The following is an 8554-nucleotide window of genomic DNA, read 5'->3' as shown; positions in this document are numbered from 1 at the left end:
TTGTGATAAGGTCAGAAAGATATGATTCCTTTGCCCCTACCATCTCAGCCACCAGCAATACAACCACTTGTAAGTGAGGGGATGAAGATAGACTTTTCTCTTTGAGGGGAGAGTCATTAGTGTCATGTAATTTAAAGAGGGGTAACATATGTGGAAGCAACACTGGTTGTTTCTGGCAACTATTTCAAATCCCACTATGCCAGTAGGTGGGATAATAAATAAATCTCCTTGGGTGCCTCACTGATGAAATGAGACACACTGAATCAGACCTTCTTAGGAGTGAGGCCCAGGCTGCTGTGTTTTGAGGAAGCCCTGCAGGGGATGCTGATGAGCAGCCCATTCACAGATGTGCTCCATTGAAGCAGGTGATGACCAAAGTCCCAACATTAATTCTCTGTTTCAGAAATGGCCTGAGGCAGCCTCATTTCCTTTCTCCATTACCTCTTAAGACCTTCAATTCAACCTTAATTCCTTCCTGCCAAAGAAAACTGTTTGGTCCTATAGACCTAACAACAGCACAGCAATTATCACCCAGGCTCTGCCTCTCTCCTAGGCACAGGAAAAAAATGGCAAAGTCTTGGGGGCCTGGTTCTGATTTCTTATCTTTTCTTCCAGGAGGGGGCTGGTTGGATTCTTTCTGTTTTAGCCAATATCCTGGACTCTGAAATATAGCTCAGGAAATGAAAAGTCATAGGGTTGCCAATGCAGAGTAGAATTAATGAAAGTTGGCAGCATTGAAAGAAGAGAATAGAAAATAGAAACAATATTCAGGTCCCATTCTTGGGCAGCGTTATTCAAACATTATTTTAAAAGTGCATTTGGACCACTCTGGTGATCCAGTGGTTAAGAATCTGCCCATCAGTGCCGGGAACATGAGTTTGACTCCTGGTCTGGGAAGATCCCACAAGAAATGGAGCAACTAAACCCAGGCACCAGAAATACGGAGCCCATGTGCTGCGATTACTGAAGCCCAAGTCCCTAGTGGCTGTGCTCTGCAGTGAGAAGCCACCATATGAGAAGTGAATGTTCCGCAACAAAAAGTAGATCTCACTCGACACAACTAGAGAAAGCTCATGGGCAGTAACAAAGACCCAACACAGCCAAAATTAAAAAAAAAATAAAGGCTGCATTTGATCAGGGGATTCAGAAATGCTGGATCTTGCCCTCAGCCACAACTACTCCTCTAAGAGTTCCCTGGCAATATAAAAACACACATATATACACACAAACATGACAGACCTGGCGGAGAAGCTGAGATAATTTAGCATTACTGACTGTAGTTTGGACTCTAAATTCTAAAGCAAGAACTGAAACAGCCATTTTCAAAGCTGATCCTTGAACCAGCTTCATAAGAATCACCTGGAAACTTGTTAGAAATACATGTTCTTAGGCCCCACCCTAGACCTACTACAGAGAAGGCAATGGCATCCCACTCCAGTACTCTTGCCTGGAAAATCCCATGGACAGAGGAGCCTGGTAGGCTGCAGTCCATGGGGTCGTGAAGAGTTGGACACGACTGAGCGACTTCACTTTCATGCATTGGAGAAGGAAATGGCAACCCACTCCAGTGTTCTTGCCTGGAGAATCCCAGGGACGGGGGAGCCTGGTGGGCTGCCATCTATGGGGTTGCACAGAGTTGGACATGACTGAAGCGACTTAGCAGCAGCAGCAGCAGACCTACTAAGTCTGACATTCTACACTGAGGCCCAGAAGCTGCATTTTAACAAGCCCTCCAGGTGATTCTGATGTGTGACTCAAGTTTAAGAACCACTGACTTAAAGGAACAATATAAACCATGGTCAATGGGTCATTGGGTCTTCCTTATCTACTTATCCCCAAACTATCTACCCCAGGTCTTTGGTTTTTAATTTCGAATGGGGAAAGAGGCAGATCCAAACTTAGAGGAAAGGAGTGAGAGACAGGATAAGAGAAAGTATTTATTTACTGACCCTAGCTATAGGATTGGTTTGGGCCGCCTGCCCCAAAAGACCCAGAGGTCTTGCCAAAACAGAGCAATAGCTGTTGAACCGACAGAAAAGTGCTTGGAACATAGACATGGAAGTCCCTAGTTATCTAAAAACTGACCCACCATTGTGCTTAGTGCAATGTACATTTAAAAACTCTCTGCTGACCCTCTTTTTGTGTGTGTGGGTTATGCATGCTAAGTTACTTCAGTCGTTCTGACTCTTTGCGCCCCTGTGGACCATAGCCTGCCAGGCCCCTCTGTCCATGGGATTCTTCAGGCAAGAATAATGGAGTGAGTTGCCATGCCCTCCTCCAGGGGATCTTCCCTACCCAAGGATCGAACCCACGTCCCTTACATCTTCTGCATTGGCAGATGGGCTTTTTACCGCCAGCACCACCTGGGAAGCCCACTGACTCTCTCTAACATTTATTCTCTAATGTTATTTTTCTTTATAGTGTTACATGAACGAAGCACCATAATTCTCACACGTTCGTTTACTGCTGCCGGATAGCTAATTCTTAGAATAGAGTTGAGAGCTGAGAGGAAAGAAGAGCGGTGAGAGAAAAAATAGAGCGAATGCACTCGAAGCTTTGGGAGCTAGCTAGCAAGTCTCCCTTCTGGGCCTCAGGCATTGAACTGCCTCCTGATCATGACATTCACTGTTCAGTGCTTAATCTGTATTCTGAATCCTGAGTAACACTTGATCTCATCAGGTAGGGAAGCTCCGACCAGTAATTGGATGGCTCAGATGGTAAAGAATCTGCCTGTAATGCAAGAGACCCGGGTTTGATCCCTGATTCAGGAAGATCCCTGAAGAAGGGAATGGCTACCGACTCCAGTATTCTTGCCTGGAGAATTTCATGGATAGAGGATCCTGGCAGACTACAGTCCATGGCGTTGCAAAAGAGTAAGACATGACTGAGCAAGCGACTAACTTGGTGAGAAGTGAGGTATGAGTGAAGGTCTGGAGCTCCCCCTAGAGGTAGGCACCTCTAATAGTCTCAGGATGCCAGAAGCAATGTAGCTGATGACATTTTCAAAGCAATGCAATTTCCATGCCATAGCCACAAGAGGCTATTCAATCTTAAATTCATTAAAATAAAAAATTCAGCTCCTCGGTCGTACCAGCCACATTTAAAGTGCTCAGCAGCCACATGTGGCTAGTGGCTGAAATCCTAGACAGTGAAGATGCAGAACATCATTGCACAGCCAGAGGTGTTAGAGCGACAGTTAGGAGTAAAGGCGTGGAGATAATCTGATATTAACATGAATAAGTCCCATCCTAGGGAAGTGACACAGTAACCTACAGATGCCAAGTAGTGTATTCAGACACAGAACAAATGCTTCTGAGTTGAAGGTCAATTCGAGGGGAAAGGCATCCTGCACTTTAGACTTACGTGTTTCAAAGACAGCTTTATTATCACAAAATCCTCCGCGGTCAACTTTTCTATGCTGCGGAATTCTGCCTTATCATCCCGGGAGAGAGAGCCACAGACTCTCTCTCCCCTCTAGTTTGTAATACAAGGTCCTAATCATGGTAATCACAATTAGACAATCATTGCTTTCACTAAGTAACAGCAGGAAATTCCTATTTACCTTGAGCTTATTGTATCTCTCTTTCCCCAGTCATTACATCAATTTGTGTTGTAAAGCAGGACCTATTTACTTAACAGGTAACAGAAGGTCAGCCTACCTTCCAGGTTTCCTTCCAAACCTTCTTTCAGATGCACCTGGGAGGAAGACCAGGTGACTGAAGAAGGGGTTTAACTTTATAGGTAGGAAAGTAAATAAAAAGCATTTCGCAAATAAGAGTAGCTGCCTTGGCAGCTGTTTTTTTTCTTTGCCTATTTGGCTTAAAGGCCTTTTATGAGCTCTACCAGTCCAGTCCAATTTATATGATCTGCTCCTGGAATAGGATGATTGCAAAGCATTATGTGAAGCTATATTTCTGAATTTACTTATCAGCAAGTCTGTTTCCAAAAAGATTGAAGGGCAGTTCTGTCCTGTAAATATTAACTGTTTGTGGGGAAATAAATTTATAATCATACAAGGGATGGTTATGAAAGTACAAAACTGTGTTCCCAAGGCACACACCCAATCAATCTCGTTAACTTAGAGCTATGTCTTGTAAATACTCACACGTTTTCCATCCCAGATTGATGCTACTTGTCATTCATATAGATTACAACATACCTCATCAGCATGGTCCAGGAAATTATCCAATAAAAACAGAAGCGCCTTAATCACTTATAAAACAAAAGCTATGGTTTTTAAATAGACGAAATAGACAAAAGTAGAACAACAATGGCATAGACACATTAGGACATAAATCTGTACATAAAATTGAGTAAAAGCAGACATGGATATAAGACTCCTCCCAATGATACTAATGGGGAGAGGGGATAACCACATCTTGGAGAAACTCTGAATTCTAGAATACTTTAAGAACACAGTCTCGTTATAGCCAGAGAAACAGCAACAATGATGACAATAAGCCTAAATTGCTCACAAGATATTTTGAGGTATCAGCTACTTCCTTTCATGAACAGATTTTACTGCAAAATGAATAGAAGAGAGTTTTATTGGTCAGGAGACAGAGACTAAACCAGATAACCTTTCAAGATCATCCCAGATAGTGACCTATGAGTCCATGGTCTACAACTAGCAGCATCAAGTTAGACAAATCTAACTAATGTAATAAAGTTGTTAAAAACAGTCCTTTCAAGTGGGTTAAATATTTTCTATAGTATCCTTTATGCGTCACTTTTTAGAGAGAGCATAAAACTGAACTACATAAAGACCAGGTCAAATGATAACATATTTCAAGTTAATGGAATCTGAATTAATACCACTCGTCTTGGACACATATCTTCAGTACACACGTTTGAGAGAGAAGACAGGTGGTAGAGTCTCAGCTCTGCTTCAAATGACCATTTTACAATCTCTCTGACCTCCACTACGGAGTTTCACTCCTCTCATCTCTGATGGTCCCTTCCTTCTCTAACCTCTGATGTTACATACATAGCTTTAGATTCCTTGCAATTTATATCTAACCTATGACATTAGTATATCTAACCTAGAGGAATGAAGAGATTAGAGCCTCTTTCTCATTGAACTGAGTTATTATATCTTCAAACCTAAAAGAGAGCAAGATTCTTGTATTTTGCTCTCTATATTAAGAAGAGACTGAACATTTCTTTGATAATCATTACTTTTATATCTAATCTGAAAACATTCACATTCGTCTTTTAATTTTATAAGTCAAGAAAATAATACAGAAAAAAGTTCTGAGGGCCTCCCTGCTGGTTCAGTGGTAAAGAATCTACCTGTCAATGCAGGAGAGGGGTTTGATCCCTGATCCGGGAAGATCCCATGTGTCGTGGAGCAATTAAGCCTGTGCGTCACAACTATTGAACCTGTGCTCTAGGGCCAGGGAGCCACAAATATACTGAGCCCACGTGTTTCAAATACTGAAGCTGGGGCGCCCTAGAGCCCATGCTCTGCATGAAGAGAAGCCACCGTAATGAGAGTAGCCCCCACTCTCCTTAACTAGAGAAAGGCTCTCACAACAAGGAAGACTCAGCACAGCCAAAAATAAAACAAACAAATCAAGTTTTTGTTTTTTTATTTTTAAATCCTGCAATATTTGCAATTCCAATTGTCTTTCTGTTGACCAAGAGATAGTCTGTGGCACGAACAAGATAAGAAGCCAAGGAACTTTCAGCCGGATGCTGGTAAGGTTGAATGCTCCTAAACACACATTTCCCATGAAAAATCATAATGACAGGTGACCTGGAGGGAGGCAGAGCTTGTTCTTGCATTGCCCTATATCATGAAAGTGAAAAGTGAAAGTGAAGTTGCTCAGTCGTGTCGGACTCTCTGCAACCCCATGGACTGTAGCCTACCAGGCTGCTGCGTCCATAGGATTTTCCAGGTAAGTATACTGGAATGGGTTGCCATTTCCTTCTCCAGGAGATCTTCCCAACCCAGGGACTGAACCCGAGTCTCCCGCATTGTAGGCAGACGGTTTACCATCTGGAAATTATTCAGGATGCTCATTTTCTAATCAGGGATGTAAAAAACAAAGTCCCAGATCAGAAAAATGGGCATCCTGAATAATTTCCAGATGCAACTAACATCTCTGGAGCTTATATATCTTAAGACAATTTTTCTTTTGCTCCATGTTATAAAACGGGCAAGAAGTAGAAAGAAATTCTGAGAAGAGTGCCAGAAACATTAAGATGGGGAAAGCTATTCAATGTATATCCTGAAAGTCAAGTGACTGTTTTCATTTGAAGGAAAATGAAACAGTAGGTAGAGAAAATAAACTCATTTTTAGTAAAAATTGAAAGTGTACCCACTGTCTATTAAGTATTCTGCTTTCATGTGTCACTCAAATTGCCAGGTTTTGGAAAAAATCAGATCTAATTCACAAAGGCTGAATTCTCCATTTAGATTGTTGGTCTGACTACCAGCTAGTTAGCCTGGTCAGATCAATCCAAAAATGCCATTTATATATTTAGAACCGGAATACAATCCTCAAAATGCAAAACAGTATTTCCATTGATTTTATCACCTTTTATCAGACACTCATCATTCTAGCTCATTTCAGTGCATCTTGTTAAGATGGCTGCAAAACTGTGGGAGTCCTGATTTAATGATAATGTCAGCCAATTAACAGCAAAACTTCTCTAATTTGGAAGGTTTGAAAAATGCTTAACCTCAAAATGTTTGTCTCTTCATGCTGCTGCTGCTGCTACTGCTGCTAAGTCGCTTCAGTCGTGTCTGACTCTTTGCGATCCCATATATGGCAGCCCCACAGGCTCCTCTGTCCTTGGGATTCTCCAGGCAAGAACACTGGAGTGGGTTGCCATTTCCTTCTCCAATGCATGAAAGTGAAAAGTGAAGGTGAAGTTGCTCAGTCGTGTCCCACTCTTCGCAACCCCATGAACTGCAGCCTATCAGGCTCCTCCGTGCATGGGATTTTCCAGGCAAGAGAACTGGAGTGGGGTGCCATTGCCTTCTCCATTACAGATACCTATTTTCACTGATTTCTCTCATCTCCAATATGCTTGTCGATTTCATAGTAGCTTTGACTCACTCCTTGTCTATGTTTATGTTTAACTGGATCAGTAAAGAAAGTACCACATGTTAAAACGTGGAGAAGAAAAAAAATAACACCAACATGACTTTGGGGATGAACAAATATCCTATTGATATTCAGCTACAGCTTCTGAAAATGCTCGCAGGATGTTTGGAAATTGCATTTCTAAATGCTGTGGGCTTCGGGTCTTTCAACCATGTAATGAATATATATTTTTTCTCCGTTTATTTATTATTGGTAGAAATTGAGTGATGGACTTTTCCACTGATGCCCCTGTCCATGTTTATTTTCTCATTGCTCCAGTCAGTACTGTTATCTGACAATGCAAAACAAGTTATGTTTGGGTTGATACACATAGGCAATCCTTCTTTCAAAGATTTTTCATCTGTCACCATCATCCCCACTAAGATGCAGAACAGGAAATGACAGAATGATTGGTTTTATCTATATTTTGGTATATTTTTCTTTGAATGGCAGTCTGGGAGAACACAATTTTCAAGATAAAATAACAAAACTGTGATGATTGCAAATGGCAGGATCTAATGGAGGGTTATAAATTATTGCCTGTAGTGCCAAATACTTTGAACTGGTAGCTGGAAATTGTGTTCTGGAGACTATTTGGAATGACTGCTTCTCACAATCTCTCTTTCTTCATTTAAAAAAATAAACTTGAAAATGGCATAAAACTAAAAAAAGAAAAGACATCACAAAACAGCAAGGTCAAAATAAACTCAAATAAAATAGACTGTATACTTCCCTTCACGTTAGTAGCTCTTGTCAATAGTACTTATTAAAGATATACTCCTTTGTTTTCCCAAAGTAAAATGATTTTTAATGCATATTTTAGTTTTAGTTTTTCAAATGATATGGATTCAAACACAACTGGGTAAGTCTGATAAACTCAGAACATCTTTATCATCAGCTCCTAATTGAAGGCTCATTACAATGTTAAATATTGATGTTCACAAAGAAGAGCTTTGTGATATACGCTAACCAAGTTGAGGTCCAGTCAATAAACCTATCAAATAAGACACCTGTTTCTTGGGCTTGGGTTAAGCTGAGCAGTGGCTAGGAGATTGATTGGCCAAAGATGATAACAATGACACAGATATTTTGGTCAAAACTCTTCTTTGGATCTTACAGCAGAAAAATAAGGATATTTTCAACCTGCAGGTGAATATTACTATGCAAAATCATCTCAATGTTAAAATGCAGCAGTGGGTTACCCGATCATTTTTCCTTCTACAAGGGTTTCTAGATTAAGGAAGAAATGTAAAATGCTGAATGTAGCTCTGTTTCCATAACCTATGAAATATGACCTGATGGGGTCAACTACATGCCTCAACATACTCCCTTGTTGATCTATGATAGAGGAGAATATGTAGGAAAGTTGATGTGATTTGTTTAAGACTAAAGTATCTGATTTCAGTGAAAATAGTTTTGCAACCTGAATGAGCATCAGATTATAGAATCCACTGATTTCC

This window comes from Moschus berezovskii, chromosome 3 (assembly GCF_049115385.1).
Source record: "Moschus berezovskii isolate FMDL1 chromosome 3, NW_MosBer_1.0, whole genome shotgun sequence".
Taxonomy (NCBI): Eukaryota; Metazoa; Chordata; class Mammalia; order Artiodactyla; family Moschidae; genus Moschus; species Moschus berezovskii.
This window is presented reverse-complemented; position numbering follows the sequence as displayed.